The sequence below is a fragment of the Macaca fascicularis genome, chromosome 11 (assembly GCF_037993035.2).
Source record: "Macaca fascicularis isolate 582-1 chromosome 11, T2T-MFA8v1.1".
Classification (NCBI taxonomy): Eukaryota; Metazoa; Chordata; class Mammalia; order Primates; family Cercopithecidae; genus Macaca; species Macaca fascicularis.
The window spans coordinates 91238748-91257160 of record NC_088385.1 but is presented as its reverse complement, the minus strand read 5'-3'; the positions used below and the strand labels follow the sequence as shown (position 1 = coordinate 91257160).

The window sequence follows — 18413 nt, the reverse complement described above, 5'->3', positions numbered from 1 at the left end:
ATGATTCAGAGCTGGTAACCCTAATCAAATTAAGTCAATCATAAACCTTTCTTTGATTTTCCAATCTATAACAGAGAGCAGAGGAGTCCTTTTCTGTTGGTAGTTACTTTGAAACATGAGTTATAGAAGCTATTGATGACCATTGGTGGAGAGAAAGAAGAAAATAAGCAGTTCAGAGGTAAAAAATAAAAAGGATGAGATGGAGGAATGATGCACGGTAGTGTTTCATTTCCTTCCCAGTTTTCATGAAATATTCCAACACTTCCCAATAATTCTCACCTTTACTCAGCTATTGCAATATGACTTTGACTGATTTGATAGTAAATGTGTCCTAACTAATAAACAATTGCAAATTCCCAAGGTCTGGTGAATTTATTTACTTTCTTGAAATAACTACTTCATTCATTCCATAAATATTTATTAAACTCCTTCAAGAATGAGAATCAGAAAATATTTATAGTCATACATATCCTGATGCCTAAAAAAATCTAAGGGCAGTTCACTCTGATCACTAATCTTGAAACATACGTCATGTCAAGTGAAACTACTATTATTACAAATTCAGTGGATAAAACAAAGAGGAAATATACTTGATTTTTAGGAATTTCAAATTTAGATTGGTTGTATCTGGCTTCTTTTTAGAGATTTGATGCTCTGACGATTATAACACCTCCCTGTTATCACTAGGTACCCCTAAACATTAATTTATGTTTATAATCTTTACCAATACCAAACACACAGAAAAAAGTATGACTTATTCTGTGTCATTCATTGAATTGAAGGGCACATTTAAATAAATATATATGTGTATTTTCTCATAAAATTGACCCTATTTGAGAAAACAAAACAAACAATAGCTTTACATGAATTTTTTAAATTTCAGTGATTAATTTGCTTTCTGTCCCGACTAAAGTCTTTCATAGAAATTAACTATTATTTAACTATAAAATATTGTTTAAAAAAGCCAAAATTACAGTTATGTATGGCTGTTTTTCTCAGACAATTACTCTGCATTGTAATTACTTCTAATATATTCTTATTATATTAAAAAAGACTAACAATGATTAAATATATGCAGAAATTATAAATTGGGAACAGAAATTGACAGATTAGAGTCAAGCTCACTGTGCACAAATACTGACAATTTTATCTATTTTTTGCATTTTATATCAGGAATGCTATATTTAGTAGTAACATTTAATGTTTGAGTTAACAGTGTTTTTTCTGGCTGTGCATTTCTCCCCTGATTAGGACAGGGAAACAAGAACACATCACTCTCATCCACTTCAGACACTTCTCCTGAAGCTGTACTTATGTTGGGATGGATTCAAAATCACTCTCAACATTTTAAGAATTGTGTTTTTCCAGCCTAACTTATGGGTCTAAATTATCATTTCTTTCTTTACTTAGCTTTATACAAGGTCTGTTCTATAACTTTCTTTTTCCTTTGCAATTTATTTAATATTGATGATATAGTTTATTTTATTCCACTTTAATAAACAAATAAACCATATCTATCTAGGGACATAGCAAGTGGGTGGTATTTATGTAAGTGTTTTCTTCAACTCCCCTATTGTAATGGGGCCTTGACGTCTAGATACAGATTGGCTGGTAAATCAATTCCCAACACACTATTACAAAAAGTAGGAGTGACACAGAAAGATAGGGTATGACAAAGGAGAGAGAAATAGGCAAATAGAAAGTTTTTCAAATTTGTTTTATTGTGTTTATTGTGTTTATGGCTATAATTAAATTGCTTCAAATTTCCAGTTCTTCCATAAGCCAAGTTAGTATATTAGGGTAGACAGTAAATAGGTCACCAATAGTTATGCTATTTCTCCTTCCAAAAAACCTTAATTATATTGAATTTCTCTTACACTTGAATTTAGCAGTCGCCTTATTTTGGTTAAAGAAAAATGTGTGGAAGGGATCTATGTCCCTTCTAAGGGGGAGCTGTAAGAGTGAGTAAATGTTTCATACTCTTTTCCCTCCATTGTGGTTACTGGCAATGGCCCAGATAATGGCCATACCAGCCTGGTTCCTATAGTGAGCATGATAACAACAACAGGAAGAACCCACAACTAACACAAAGAAACACTGAGCACAGAAAAACAAAGAAAATCATAATTCTTTATAATTCCTGCAGTCACTGATATTTGGGAGTTATTTATTACTTCAGAATAAGCCAGACTTCCCTGTCAGATATAACTGTCTAAACTTGAATGAAATTAAATTATCTCTATTATTTAATATGAAATGCCTATATTTATAATTAACATACTAACACTAGCCAATATGGTTTTAAAACTCTGTTATCTTGTAGTTTTTAATTTATGATACAATATTTACTAAAATAATCAATTGCTTTTTCCTGATAAGGAGTAAATTAGAGTAAAGACATAGCAAAGGCCATGTTTCTTTGACACACGGAATCATGAACTCTTTGTTGTTTTGTTTAACTTTTAATATATTTTTTCTTTCTCTATCACTGTATTCAAAATTTCCTCAGCTAAATCTTTCAGCAATTATCACTTAAAATTTTCGCTTTCTTATCTATTTTATTTTTCTTGGAATCTTATCAGTTTCCACCATTTTTTAATCTTTTTACTTCTTGGTAGTTTCTAGCTCTTTATTACTCTCTATTGATTATACTCTTTAAATATATTCTCTAGTTCTTTTTTAAAAAAATAATTATTTTTGTAGAGACAAGATTTCACCACATTGCACAGGCTGGTTTCAAACACCTGACTTCAAGTGATTCTCCCACTTTGACTCCCAAAGTGCTGGGAATTACAGTCATGAGTCACCATGCTCAACACTGTTTTAGCTTTTTATTTCTATCTTTCACTATATCTGTTTGCATTTCATGTCTGCTGAACTTTCATGTGCAAAGTGACATTTTATTTCTAGAACCTTTTATTTTCAAATTTGTTTGAAAACTCTATGTATATATTTTGATTACTATTTGTACTAGGGTTCTCTAGAGGGAAAGAACTAAGAAAATATATAAACAGGAGTTTAGTAAGTATTAACACAAGGTCCCACAACAGGCCATCTGCAACCTGAGGAGCAAGGAAAGCCAGTCCCAGCACCAAAACTTGAAGAACTTTAGATGGTGCCTAGTCAGTTTAAGAGTAGGTCTGCCTTCCCCAGCCCACTGACTCAAATGTTAATCTCTTTGTCAACACACTCGTAGACACACCCAGGGGATCAGTACTTTGCATTCCTTAATACAATCAAGTTGACACTCAGTATTAACTACCATAAGTCCACCCCTTGTCAACTTGAACCCATATACATCTCCTGAGATCATACATAATCTTCAAATAAAAACAATTATAAAATCATAATTACACCTAACATAATACAACTATCTTTCATTCAACCAGAAATGCACCAATCACCAACCCAATTACTATTACATAAAGTTAACAATACTTACATGCTGATGTGAAGTCAACAAATCTTATATCACATGATAAAGGAGAAAGGAAATAAAATGAAGATATTTTCTTAGTACAAGCACAAACATGTTTTTAATAAAATAAGCAGAAAATACTCATAAAAATTACAATCCTCATTTCTGTAGTTTGACATGTGGTCTTAGCTGGTATTTATAACTACCTTCTTCTACTTCCCATTCTGTATTCCCTTTGCCTGCAGCACGCACCTCAGCAGGTTGTGGTTATTTTCCTGGTGGAGTGATCCAAACGTTGACTCCTGAAGGGTCTGGGCCATTTCTAGTCCTACCTAGACTGAGCTGCTGTAGTTTCCCATTGACCTTAATCACATCATGGTAATACTAAGAGATGCCCTCATGAATCTCCTGTATTCCATGTATACTCTTCCTTAACTCTCTTGTAGAGTATAGACTGATTCCATCTTGATAGTCTAGGTCAATCACCACAGCCAACACTGTAACTCCCTTCTTAGCCTGTTGACTTAAGGGTAGGAGGAACCCAAAGTGTCCAGGTGGAAAACTTAACTTCCAGTTTAATAGAATTGTTGTTTCTCCTGGTGGACACATTCCTCCATCTGGAACTAAGACCTGTAAACCAGCAGAACATAATGTCGTGGAAACAAGAGGCAAAAATTTTGCCAATGAATCATTATGAGTGATGGTGAGTAGTGCCACTTCTACTTCAATCCCCTGATTCCTAGACCCATGAATTCTTTCTATGGGAGAAACAGTGCCATATATTGGATGCTGATTCAGAGCATACACGGCCTTCTGGAGAACTTTGCCCAGTCCTGCAAAGTATTGTCACCTAGTTGGCATTGTAATCATGACTTCAAAAGGCCATTCCACCATTCTATCAATCTATCTGCTTCAAGGTAATGGGAAACATGGTAAGACAAATTAATTCCATGAACATGAGCCCACTGCCACACTTCTTTAGCAGTAAAGTGAGTGCTTTGGTCAGAGGCAATGCTGTGTGGAATATCATGATGGTGGACAAGGCATTCTGTGAACCCATGGATGGTAGCTTGGGAGAAGCATTGCATGCAGAATAGGCAAACCTACATCCAGAGTAAGTGTCTATGCCAGTGAGGACGACCCTCTGCCCTTTTTACGATGGAAGAAGTCCTGTATAATCAACCTGCCACCAGGTAGTTGGTTGATCACCCTGAGTAATAGTGCCATATCAAGGGCTCAGTGTTGGTTTTTGCTGCTGGAAAATTGGGCACTCAGTAATGGCAGTAGCCAGGTGAGCCTTAGCGAGTGGAAATCCATGTTGCTGAGCTCATGCATAACCTCCATCCCTGCCACCATGACCACTTTGTTCATGGGCCCACTGGGCAATGACAGGGGTGGCTGGAGAAAGAGGTTGAGTAGTGTCCACAGAACGGGGAATGGGTCATTCTATCCAATTGATTATTAAACTCCTCCTCTGTCGAGGTAACCCATTGGTAGACACTCACATGGGATACAAATATCTTCACAGTCATTGACCAATCAAAGAGGTCCATCCACATATCTCTTCTCCAAATTCTTTTGTCACTAATTTTCCATTCATGCCTCTTCCAAGTCCATGACCATCCAGCCAAATCATTGGCTACAGCCCATGCATCAGTATATAATCACACATCTGGCCATTTCTTTTTCCATGCAAAGTGCACAAACAGGTGTACTGCTTGAAGTTCTGCCCAATGGTAAGATTTCCCTTTACCGCTGTCCTTCATGGATGTCCTAGAAAGGGTCTCTAGTCTTGCAGTTGTCCACTTTTGGGGGGTGCCTTCATATCATGCAGAGCCATCTGTGAACCAAGCCCTAGTCTTCTCTTCTTCTGTCAACTGATCATAGTAAACTCCCCATGAGGCCACTGGTGCAGGCTGGGGAAGAGAAGGTAGGGTAGCAGGAGTGGAGACCATGGGCATTGGAGCCACTTCCTCATGTAACTTAATCGTGCTTTCAGGAACTGCTTGAGCCTGATCACATATATACCACTTCCACTGGATGATGGAATGCTGCTGTGCATGATCCACTTTATGGCTACATAGGTTAGAAAGTACCCAGTTCATGATAGGGATTTCAGGTCTCATGGTGACTAGACAACCCATACTCAAATGTTCAGCTTCCACAAAAGCCCAGTAACAGGCCAAGAGCTGCCTCTCAAAAGGAGAGTAGTCATCTGCAGAAGATGGCAGGGACTTGCTCCAAAATTCTAGAGGCCTCCACTGTGATTCACCTATGGGGGCCTGCCAAAGACACCAAACATCATCCCTATCTGCCATTGACGCCTCAAGCACCATTAGATCTGCTGAGTCATATGACCAAGTGACAGAGTGGCCTGCACAGCTGCCTGGGCTTGTTGCAGAGCCTTCTCCTGTTCTGGACCCCATTCAAAACTGGCAGTCTTTCAGATCACTCAATAAATGAACTGGAGTAACACACCCAGATGAGGAATGTGTAGCCTCCAAAATTCAAATAGGTCCACTAGGCCTCTTTCTTGTGCCTCTTTCTTGGTTGTAGGAAGGGCCAAATGCAGCCACTTATCCTTCACCTTAGAAGGAGTATCTCAACAGGCCCCTTACCACTGGACTCCTAGAAATTTTACTGAGGTAGAAGGTCTCTGAATTTTAGTAGGATTTATTTTTGATACTCTGGCATGCATATGCCTCACCAATAAGTCCAATCTGTTTTCTAATTCTTGCTCACTGGATTCAATCAGCATAATGTTATCAATATAATGGACCAGTGTGATATCTTGTAGAAGTGAAAAGCTATCAAGGTCTCTCTGAATAAGATTATGACACAAAGTTGTAGAGTTGATATACCCCTGAGTTAGGACAGTAAAGATATATTACTGACCTTGCCAGCTGAAGGCAAGTTGCTTCTGGTGGGCCTTATGGACAGGAATGGAGAAAAAGGCATTTTCCAAGTCAATGGCTGCATACCAGGTAGTAGATGTGTTAATTTACTCAAGCAATGAAACCACATCTGGTACAGCAGCTGCAATTTTGGAGTCACCACTTGGCTAAGCTTACAACAATTCACTGTCATTCTCCAAGATCCCTCTGTCTTCTGTACAGGCTGAATGGGAGAGTTGAATGGAGATATGGTAGGAATCAGCACCCCTGAATCTTTCAAGTCCTTGATGATGACACTAATCTCCACAATCCCTCCTGGGATGCATATTGTTTTTGATTTAAAATTTTTCTAGGTAGAGGCAGCTCTAATGGCTTCCATTTGGCCTTTCCTACCATAATAGCCCTCACCCTACCAGTCAGGGAGCCAGTGTGAGGGTTGTGCCAGCTACTCCGTATATCTATGTCAAGTGTGTGTTCTGGCACTGGGGAAACGACCACAAGATGAATCCGGGGACCCATTGGACCCACTTCAAGTCCGACCTGAGCTACAACTCCATTAATTACATGACATCTATAAGCCTCTACTTTAACTGGAGATCCACAATGACATTTTGGGTCCCCAGCAGTAAGTGTCAGCTCAGAGTCAGTGTCCAGTAGTCCCTGATATATCTGATCATTTCCCTTTCCCCAGTGCACAGTTACCCTGTTAAAAGTCTGGAGAAGAAAGGGAGAAAGATTAATAGCATAATTTGTCAGCAGTGCAGTGGGGTCCTTCCTCAAGGGGACCCAGCATCCCCTTTATTCAGGGGATTCTGGGACTGTAGACTGGCTCAAGTCTGGAAATTAATTGAGAGGCTGTGATTCTCTATTTTTATAATTCAAATTAGTCTTTAGTCCATTTGACCTAAAAGTTTTCTGCTTATACAAATTAAGCAGGAATGCAGTAGGCTTTCTATCAATTTCACTTCTGGGATCATGATGATTACTTAGCCGATGCCAGAGTGCTACAAGAGTCAAATTATTCTGATTGCTGCTTTGCCCCTGCTGTCCATTATGGTAGTTCGCCCACCTTGCCTTTGATGGTTGAGTGCCAGCACTTGGCCGCTGCCAACTTGGGATCCCATTATTCCCATTGTATTTAAGTTTTGTGGTTGGGTGACTGATTCCTACTGTTAGATCAGACACACAGAGAAGAGTAATTATAGGGTCCCCCAAAGATGCAGGTGCTGCCCTTGCAAATCTATTTTGCAATGCATTGCTAAACAGTGTATCTTCTGGACCCTCTCAGGTGGGATGAGTAGGTCTAAAGTGACTAATCCACTCCACCATCCCAATCTCCCTAATCCTTTGGATCTCTTCCTCTACATTAAACCAAGGAAGATCAGGCATTTCCAGCTCACTCACGGTGGGCCATCTGGCAATTCCTATTTCAGCTTACCAAGCAAACAAACTACTAGAACCCCTTTTAACTCCCCAAGCTGCAACATTAAATGCAGAGTCCTTACTTGGTGGGACCAAATCATTAAATTCAGCCTGATCCAACTCTATATTCCTTCCACCATTATATCACACCCTTAGTATATACTACCATGACTGTTTTCCAAATTTCTGCTTATATAAGTTAGGAAACTAAAGCAGTTCTTTTCAAGTGTACTTCATCTCCTCATGGGTAACACTCTTAACCTCACATCTAGTGGCCTGCCAGGACTTTAGTCTAATTATAGGTCTAGAAGCAAACAGAGGTGTTGGGGGTGGCTCTTGAGGAGAATCAACATTATCCTGCCTGGCAACTGCCTCAGGGGAGGCCATCACTGTCACCTCAGGCAACACAGGGCTTATCTCCTCAGACAAAGGTGGAAAGGCTGATGGCAGCCTGGGTTGGGGAGGAGATGTTGCCACTACTGGGGATGGGGAAGCTGTTTCTTCTGGCAAAAAAAAAAAAAAAAAATCATCAGAGTTTACAAACTCAGTGCCCCTAGCTTCATCATGGTTCCCCAACATGTCCCCATTCCAAGTTGCAGGGTCTCCATTCCAAGTTGCAGGGTCTTATTCTTTTCCAATCAATGCCCTCACTTTAACAGTAGACACCTGGCAAAGCTATGCATGCACCTTTCATCGCACATCAGCCACTTGCATGATAAGAGCCTGTGTCTATTTTTCCACAATTTTGGCTCTTTCTCTACAGGAGATAAGGCTCTCACTCAGGGTAACCTTAGCAGATTTGTAGCTCAGTCTCTGCTTCTGAAGCTGGGAGTTAGAATCCTGAGTTCATCATTTTCTTTCATCACTTTGTCCACTGAACTTATGAGCAACCAACCAGTTTCATTATGTTCCTTGGTTCTCCATATGTGATCAAATGTATTATGTATAGGGTCACTAAACTCCTTGCCTCTCATGAATGGTGAATCAGGAGTGTCAAATGCATTTATTTTGGATAACTCTCTAAACAGTTCATGCCAAGGACTATCAGCATTCTCCATACTATTAGAAGTAAAGTCCGTAGCATTTTTTGGTCTAATCATATTAAACAGCCAACTGCAGAAACCCCAAAATGAATGAAAGAATTCTATCCTTAATATTCTGTTCCTTTGTAACTACTCCTGTTACCAAATCTTTATTATTAGTCAGGGTTCTCTAGAGGAACAGAATTAATGGGATATGTATGTGAGGTGCAAAGAGAGACAGTCTGAGTCCCCAAACTGAAGAACTTGGAGTCAGAAGTTCAAGGGCAGGAAGAGTCCAACACGGGAGAATGATGTAGACTGGGAGGCTAGGCCAGTCTTGTCTTTTTATGTTTTTCTCCCTGCTTTATATTCTAGCCATGCTGGCAGCTGATTAGATTGTGTCCACCAAGATTAAGGGTGTTTCTGCCTTTCCCATCGCATTGTCTCAGATGTTAATCTCTTTGGCAACATCCTCACAGACACACCCAGGATCAATACTTTGCATCTTTCGATCCAATCAAGTTGACACTCAGTATTAACCATCACACTGTATATTGTGTTTTTGTCATTTTCAATAACCATAGTCCCATAAGATATATATATATACACACACATTAATTTATTATTGTTATTTATTTATGCTGTATGCTTAGGTTTTTTTGTTTTGTTTTGTTTTGTTTGGTAGCCATTGTAAACGGGATTATATTCTGGATTTGGGTCTCAGCTTGAATGCTATTAGTGTATAGAAATGGTACTGATTTTTGCGCATTGACTTTGTATTCTGAAACTTTACTGAAATAAAAATATTACATTTTAGTATGATCACTTTGATATCACTCTATGAAGTAAAGGGAATAGACAGATTGAAAGGAAACAATTGGCTCCAAGTTCAGAGAGAGACATTTGGAAGGCCTGAGCTAAGGTAGTTATGTGGTGAGAAAGAATTACATGATTTAAAATTTAAGAAGCATAATTAGGTGACTTAAGGACTGTTAAGTTGTGAGAGGTCGGAAAATGAAAGTGCTAGATTTGAACCTTTGTTTCTTCTTTAATTTTTGTGAATGCTGGTTACGTTCCCTAAAATAGAGAAGGTAGAAATTTTGATAATTTTTATTGGGGTTAGAGATGGAATAGAAGTACTTTAGATTTGAGGACTCTGAATATCTGAGAATGGTTAGGAGGCAATTTCATATACCAGTTTGGGAGGTAAGATGGAGAAATGAGTTTGTTATATACAGTTTGAAGATATTTATATTGAGAGAGTATTGGAAATGACTGAAATTAATTAGGTGATCCATGAAGATTGCAAAGAAAGGGAAGGAGAAGAGACCAAAAAATGTTGAAGTACAATAGTATTGAAATGGTCATAAAAGCAGAGTTAGTGAATATTGTCATGCTAAATATATATCTAACCACAAAATAAACCATACTAAGACAATATTCTGTAGTAGGTTTTGTTTGTCCAGTTTTAGACAATCTGGAAACTAGTCTCTGTGTCTAGATAATGATTTACAGCAGCATTATCAGCCATTATTGTGTATCATAATAACTTACAGAGCTCCGGAGAGATACACGTTCTTGGACCTCATCTCTGGAAACTTTTAATCAGAAGATTTTTGATGCACAGCCAGTTTGCAAATCACAATTTTATACTTACCAAGGCAATTTCACATGGAGTTAAAAATTACAGCTTTAACTTACAATGACTTAGTTTGTTCTATAAATATATATACTGCCATTTCATTATTTTAATCTTTTTATATGTAATTATTTTAAATTAAGTGTCCCAAGTATTTACCTGTTGTTTCTGAAATCCAGTTCAAGCATTCTATATCTATGATAAATTCAAAAAGAAAATTCTAAGAAATATATTTTATTTTCTTTCTGTTTCAATTTAATACTTTCAAATGTTTAATGCTTTATAGCTCAAGGTAAATACTTTATATTTCAGGGTGAATATTAGAGAAAGAAAAAGAGGGAGAAGGATATGGATATATATATAGGAAAATTGGATTAGCATTCTTTACGCATATGCTTCATATTATACGTTAGTTATACTCAAGGGCATTTTTTATTCAGAAATCCACTAGGTGGCATTATAAACTATAATGTTTTAATAATGCATTGATTAAACACTTAATAAAATTGTGTTATAAAGCACCTGTTCATAATTTCTTTCCAATAATCTCAGCTACATTTTCTACCTTTATGTTAGATAGTAATAATTGAAGGCTTTTGTTAAAATTAGGATTTATCAAAACTTTTATTGAAAGTCTATAAATTTGCTGGAATACATATACAATACTGAAGAACGTAGTTTAGGGGACATTCTTATAATGTTATATACTTATTCTCCTGCAATACATTTAAATTCTCATAGGCTTTATATTTCAAAATCCTACCTGTTTTTAATGAATATTATCTGAAAAAGGAAATAAAAACAATGAAAATAGCTTAGATAGCAAAATGCTGAGAACATTTATTAATGAAATTTGGCACGTTTAATTTGAGGTTAATCTGATCCAGGAATATTTTTCTCATTTCTACTTAAAATTATTAGGCATTCAGACTCTGTCAACTTAAAACCATAAGATTAAACTTTTAAGTCACCTGAGGAGTCATTTTAATCTGACATCCAATTGAAATAATTTCTTGTGCCTTATCTAACTGAATTTTGGTTTAGAATTTTCATAGAAAAATTAGTTGTGTAATGCCTCTCAATGTGGGGAATGAATGTGAAGCTTGTCGGAAATTATTAGAAAAAGAGAGGAGAGAATCTTTGGAAGAGAGACTAAATATAAAATGGGCAGAAAAGTGGGAATCTATATTTGTTAACTATGACTTTTCAAAAAATAATGGAAGCTGCAGAAGTATACTTCCGTGCCTTGAAATTGCATTTTTGCATCTCTGAGGGAGGTGGGAATTGAAATGAGAAGGACAAATCTAGTGCCAGCTACATTTGCTGGCAAGAATTTCATGTAAAAAGAGCTGAATTGAAATCAGCTAGTGTATTGGGGAAGTGGTTTTAGAAATGCCACAAGGTATATAGGAAAATGTTTTACTTAGTTATACCAAACTATGTAATTTATGAATACTACTTAATTTTTTCTTGTTTCATATGATCAGGAAAATTTTATGTATTGATTAAAGGAAAGAGTAGAAGGCTGATGTTAATAATATGCTTAAAGCAATGCCTTCATGGAGTAAAATTAATTAACTTACTCCCAGTTTAATAGCATTCTTCTGTACCAAAGCAGAACATGCAAAATTTTAAAAGAACATTGGGATGTGTGGATGAATAATAGATAATAATAATTTGTTTTGCTAAGAAATGTGATAGAAGAGAGAGATAATAATTGATAAACATGGTTGAAAAATAAGTAGTAGTATACTCAGGAGATTTACTTAATGGTATAAAATAGGAAATGCCATGCATTTGTATTTCTCAAGGATGGAGTAAATCCATTTCAATTCAGACAAAATATAAATGTTAATGAAAATATGCTGAAAGGAAGCAAAAGGAAACATAGGGTAAAAACAGAAACTGCAAAGACAATTTGAAGAAAATTAAACATAGAAAAGAAAAATATTGCACTATCAAGTGAACAGAGAGACAAAAATCACTCCCTCAAAAAGAAAAAGAAATCACAAAATAAGAAATGAATGCATTTTCCCGTATGTATTAACTAGAATATAAATCTGGTTTTTAGGTATATATTTAAGACACAGTAGTTTCTGCAACTAAATTTCTTTATGAACTGCCATTGCAGCCACCTGATCTGCTCTTCCATCAGTGCCTCTGTCTCAGCTAACTCATACAGTTCATATGCTCAGCCTAAAACATTTGATTTATTCCTTAACTATTTTTTTTCCACACCACACTTTTAATCTGTCTGTAATGCTACATTTTGTTTTCAAATTATTTTTCTAATTCAGTCACATTGAGAGGTGAAGCCAGCTGAGCTTCTGGGTTGGGTGGGGACTTGGAGAATTTTTGTGTCTGGCTAAAGAATTGTAAATGCACCAATCAGCACTCTGTAAAAATTCACCAATCAGTGCTCTATAAAATGCAGGATTACATCCTGCATTTTATTAGCAGGATGTGGGCGGGGCCAAATGAGAGAAATTAGCAGGATGTGGGTGGGGCCAAATGAGCAGGATGTGGGCGGGGCCAAATAAGGGAAAAAATGCAGTGGCAACCAGCTCGGGTCCCCTTCCATGCTGTGCAAGCTTTATTCTTTCGCTCTTGACAATAAATCTTGCTGCTGCTCACTCTTTGGGTCTGAACCACCTTTAAGAGCTGTAACACTCACCACAAAGGTCCGTGGCTTCATTCTTGAAGTCAGCAAGACCAGGAATCCACCGGAAGGAAGAAACTCCACACACATCTGAACATCTGAAGGAAGAAACTCCAGACACACCATCTTTAAGAGCTGTAACACTCACCGCAAAGGTCCACAGCTTCTTTCTTGAAGTCAGTGAGACCAAGAACCCACCAGAAGGAATAAATTCCAGACATATTTTGGCAACTCAGATGGGACTATCACCAAGCGGTGAGTACCACTGGACTCCTATCATTTGCTATTCTGTCCTATTTTTCCTTAACATTAGGGGGCTAAATACCAGGCACCTGTCAGCCAGTTAAAAGCGACTAGCGCGACAGGCTGGACTAAAGACGCAGGTGTCAGGTTTTCTGGGAGAGGGCTCTCTAACAATCCCTGACTCTTCTGAGCTGGGAATATTGATTTGCCTGGAACCAGCTTCCACTTTCCCTGTACTTCCAGGCTGAACCGAGGGTCCACAGAGAGGAAAGCCATTCAGCTCTGGGGGCCTGACAACAAGTTGGTTGACCCTGTGACCATGAGCAGAACTCTCAAAGTCATGTTGTCCAAGCAAGGCTCACCTATCTATCTTATCTATCCTGACCCTTGCCTCCTGGGTCCTAATGCCTGTCAGACAAAGTTCCTCTCGCCTCTCTTCTTCGAGGCTAATACTGCTTCTAAAAACCACTCCCTGTCTCTGGTGCTTTTCTAGTTTCTCCTATAAGAATGATTTCTAGTATAAATTTCAGGACTCTATTCCCTTATTTAGGCACCTGGGCTCACTAATCAGAAAGACATATTTTTTTGTCCAAAGCCCCATTGGTGGGGTGACTATCTTATCTGGAATTTTAGGATCCCTCCTCAGACTAGCAGGCCTAGCATAGGCTATTCCTGAAGCTAGGATATGGGGAGCTTCAGAAATGATATCCTACCTATTCAAGTGAGGACAAAAGGCGTCACTCTTCCAACCCTGAAGATCCCTTCCCTCCCTCAAGGTATGGCACCTCCACTTCATTTTGGGGGCATGACATCTTTATAGGACAGGGGTAAAGTCTCAATACTAACAGGAGAATGCTTAGGACTCTAACAGGTTTTTGAGAATGCATCAGTAAGGGCCACTAAATCTCATTTGTCTCAGTCCTGTTTGTGGTCTAGGAGGACAGGCAACGGTGCAGGTTTTCAAGAATGCATCAGTAAGGGCCACTAAATCTGACATTCCTTGGTTATTGTGGTCTAGGAGGAAAACTAATGTTTCTGCTGCTGCATTGGTGAGCACAACTATTCCAATCAGCAGGGTCCAGGGACCAATGAAGATTCTCGTGCGGGGGGGGGGAACAAACCAAAACTGTGGGTGATTTTGTCTTTCAAATGGGAAACACTCAGGCACCAACAGGCTCACCCTTGAAATGCATCCTAAGCCATTGGGAACAATTTGACCCACAAACCCTGAAAAAGAGGTGGCTCATTTTTCTCTGCACTATGGCTTGGCCCCAATATTCTCTCTGATGGGGAAAAATGGCCACCTGAGGGAAGTACAAATTACAATTCTATCCTGCAGCTTGACCTCTTCTGTAAGAGGGAAGGCAAATGGAGTGAAATACCTTATGTACAAGCTTTCTTTTCATTGAAGGAGAATACACAACTATGCAAAGCTTGCAATTTACATCCCACAGGAGGACCTCTCAGCTTACCCCCATATACTAGCCTCCCTATAGCTCCCCTGCCTATTAATGACAAGCTTCCTCTAATCTCCCCCACCTAGAAGGAAACGAGTAAAGAAATCTCCAAAGGACCACCAAAACCCCCGGGGCTATCGGTTATGTCCCCTTCAAGCTGTAAGGTGAGGGGAATTTGGCCCAACCCAGGTACATGTCCCCTTCTCTCTCTCTGATTTAAAGCAGACCAAGGCAGACCTGTGGAAGTTTTCAGATGATCGTGATAGGTACATACATGTCCTACAGGGTCTAGGGCAAACCTTTGACCTCACTTGGAGAGATGTCATGCTATTAGATCAAACCTTTGTCTTTAATAAAAAGAATGCAGCTTTAGCTGCAGTCCAAGAGTTTGGAGATACCTGCTATCTTAGTCAAATAAATGATAGAATGACAGCTGAAGAAAGTGACAAGTTCTCTACCGGTCAGCAAACCATCCCCAGTATGGATCCCCACTGGGACCTCAACTCAGATCATGGGGACTGGAATCACATCTGTTGACCTGTGAAGAATTAGGAAAAAGCCCATGAATTATTCAATTATGTCCACCATAATTCAGGGAAAGGAGGAAAATCCTTCTGCCTTTCTCGAACGGCTATGGGAAGCCTTAAGAAAATACACTCCCCTGTCACCTGACTCATTCGAGGGTCAATTGATTCCAAAAGATAAGTTTATTACCCAATCAGCCACAGATATCAGGAGAAAGCTCCAAAAGCGAGCCCTGGGCCCTTAAAAAAATCTGGAGGCATTATTAGACCTGGCAACCTCAGTGTTCTATAGTAAGGACCAAGAGGAACAGGCCCAAAACGAAAAGTGAGATCAGAGAAAGGCCACAGCCTTAGTCACGGCCCTCAGACAAACAAACTTTGGTGATTCAGAGAGGACAGAAAATGGAGCAGGCCACTCACCCAGTAGGGCTGGTTATCAGTGTCGTTTACAAGGACACTTTAAAAAAGATTGTCCAACAAGATACCAGCAGTCCCCTTGCCCGTGTCCACTATGCCGAGACAATCATTGGAAGGCGCACTGCCCCAGAGAGCAAAGGATTTCTTGGCCAGAAGCCCCCAACCAGATGACCCAACAACAGGACTGAGGGTGCCTGGGGCAAGCACCAGCTCATGTCATCACCCTCACTGAGCCCCCGGTATGTTTAACCATTGAGGACCAGGAAATTGACTTCCTCCTGGACACTGGCTTGGCTTTCTCAGTGTTAATCTCCTGTCCCAGACAGCTATCCTCAAGGTCCATTACTATTCGAGGAATCCTGGGACAGTCTATAACCAGGAATTTCTCCTACCTCTTCAGTGATAACTGGGAGACTTTGCTACAGATAGTAAGTATGCTTATCTAATCCTACATGCCCATGCTGCAATATAGAAATAAAAAGGGGAGTTCCTAACCTCTGGGGGAGCCCCATTAAATATCACAAGGAAACCATGGAGTTATTACACGCAGTGCAAAAACCCGAGGAGGTGGCAGTCTTACACTGCCAAACCCATCAAAAAGGGGAAGGAGAGGGGAAAACAGCAGCATAAGCAGCTGGTAGAGGCAGGGAAAGACCAGCAGAAAGGAAAGAGAGAAAGAGACAGAAAGTCAGAGAGAGAGAGAGAGAGAGAGAGAGGAAGAAACAGAGATAAAGAAGGAGTCAAAGAGAGAGACAGAAAGAGGAAGAGACAGAGAGGCAGAAAGTCAAAGAGAGAAGGAAAGAGAGGAAGAAACATACAAAGAGGGAGTCAGAGAGAAAGAAAGAGAAAGAGACAAAGTCAAAAACAAAAGGAAAAAGAGAGAGGAAGAGACAGACAAAGAAGGAGTCAAAGAGAGAGATAGAATTAGTAATGAAAAAACAGTATACCCTATTCCTTTAAAAGTCAGGGTAAATTTCAAACCTGTAATTGATAATTAAAAGTCTTCTCCATAACCCGATAACACTCTAATACCACCTTGTTTTGAGTGTAAACAAGGGCGTAGCCTGAAAGTACTGAGGCCACTGACAACCTTAGCCTTCCTATCAAAAATGCTTAACCCAGCAGGTTTCCTAACAGGGAATCTAAATCTTAATTAATTACCATACAAAGGTCTGCAAGACCTAGGGGGAACTCCCTTCAGGACAGGACAATAGATGGTTGCTCCCAGGCAATTAAGGGAAAAAGACACAATGGGTATTCAGTAAGTGATAAGGAAACTGTTGTAGAAGCAGTTAGGAAAATTGCCTAATAATTGGTCTGCTCAAACGTGCAAGTTGTTTGCACTCAGCCAAACCTTAAAGTACTTACAGAATCAGGAAGGAGTCATCTATACCAATTCTAAGTTAATATGGACTGAACCAGGTTTTATTAATAGAAAAGAAAAAATAAAATCCCAAACATACAAAGTTTTCAACAAAAGTAAAGTTTGCTAAAAGTTAACAGTGTAACATGTATTATCCTACAACCACACACTCTCAAAGGACTTCTCAGACAGTGTGCAAGAAATAACAAAATCTATCCTTACTCTACAATCCCACATAGACTCTTTGGCAGCAGTGACTCTCCAAAACTGCCGAGGCCTAGACCTCCTCACTGCTGAGAAAGGAGGACTCTGCACCTTCTTAGGGGAAGAGTGTTGTTTTTACACTAACCAGTCAGGGATAGTATGAGATGCTGCCCGGCATTTACAGGAAAAACTTCTGAAATCAGACACTTTTCAAACTCTTACACCAACTTCTGGAGTTGGGCAACATGACTTCTCCCTTTTCTGGGTCCTGTGACAGCCATCTTACTATTACTTGCCTTCAGGCCCTGTATTTTTAACCTCCTTGTCAAATTTGTTTCCTAGTGGATCAAGGACATCAAGCCACAGATGGTCTTACAAATGGAACCCCAATGAGCTCATCTAACAACTTCTACCAAGGACTCCTGGACTGGCCCACTGGCCCTTTCACTGGCCTAAAGAGTTCCCCTCTGGAGGATACTACAACTGCAGGGCCCCTTCTTCACCCCTATCCAGCAGGAAGTAGCTAGAGCCCAATTCCCAACAGCAGTTGGGGTGTCCTGTTTAGAAGGGGGATTGAGAGGTGAAGCTAGCTGAGCTTCTGGGTTGGGTGGGGACTTGGATAACTTTTGTGTCTAGCTAAAGGATTGTAAATGCACCAATCAGCACTCTGTAAAAATTCACCAATCAGCGCTCTGTAAAATGGATCAATCAGTAGGATGTGGGTGAGGCCAAATGAAAGAATAAAAGCTGGCTGCCTGAGCCAGCAGTGGCAACCCACTCGGGTCCCCTTTCACGCTGTGTAAGCTTTGTTCTTTCACTCCTCATGATAAATCTTGCTGCTGCTCACTCTTTGGGTTCACACCACCTTTAAGAGCTGTAACACTCACCACAAAGGTCTGCGGCTTAATTCTTGAAGTCAGCAAGACTAGGAACCCACCAAAAGGAAGAAACTCCACACACATCTAAACATCTGAGGGAACAAACTCCAGACACGCCATCTTTAAGAGCTGTAACACTCACTCTGAAGGTCCGCGGCTTCATTCTTCATTCTTGGTCCAGCAAGACCAAGAACCCACAGGAAGGAATAAATTCCAGACACAACATCTTATTAATTCTGATGCAACCACCATGATTTCAGTGGCCAATATGTC

The 18413-nt window shown here is 39.4% G+C and overlaps 1 long non-coding RNA gene across 1 annotated transcript; it reads left to right on the top strand.

The window, feature by feature from the left end:
* Positions 1–13018: 13018 nt before the first annotated feature.
* LOC135966108 (uncharacterized) lies at positions 13019–18055 on the top strand. The gene is made up of 2 exons (XR_010579211.1): positions 13019–13309; positions 17605–18055. It is a non-coding gene; the product is annotated as an uncharacterized lncRNA (long non-coding RNA).
* Positions 18056–18413: the final 358 nt, after the last annotated feature.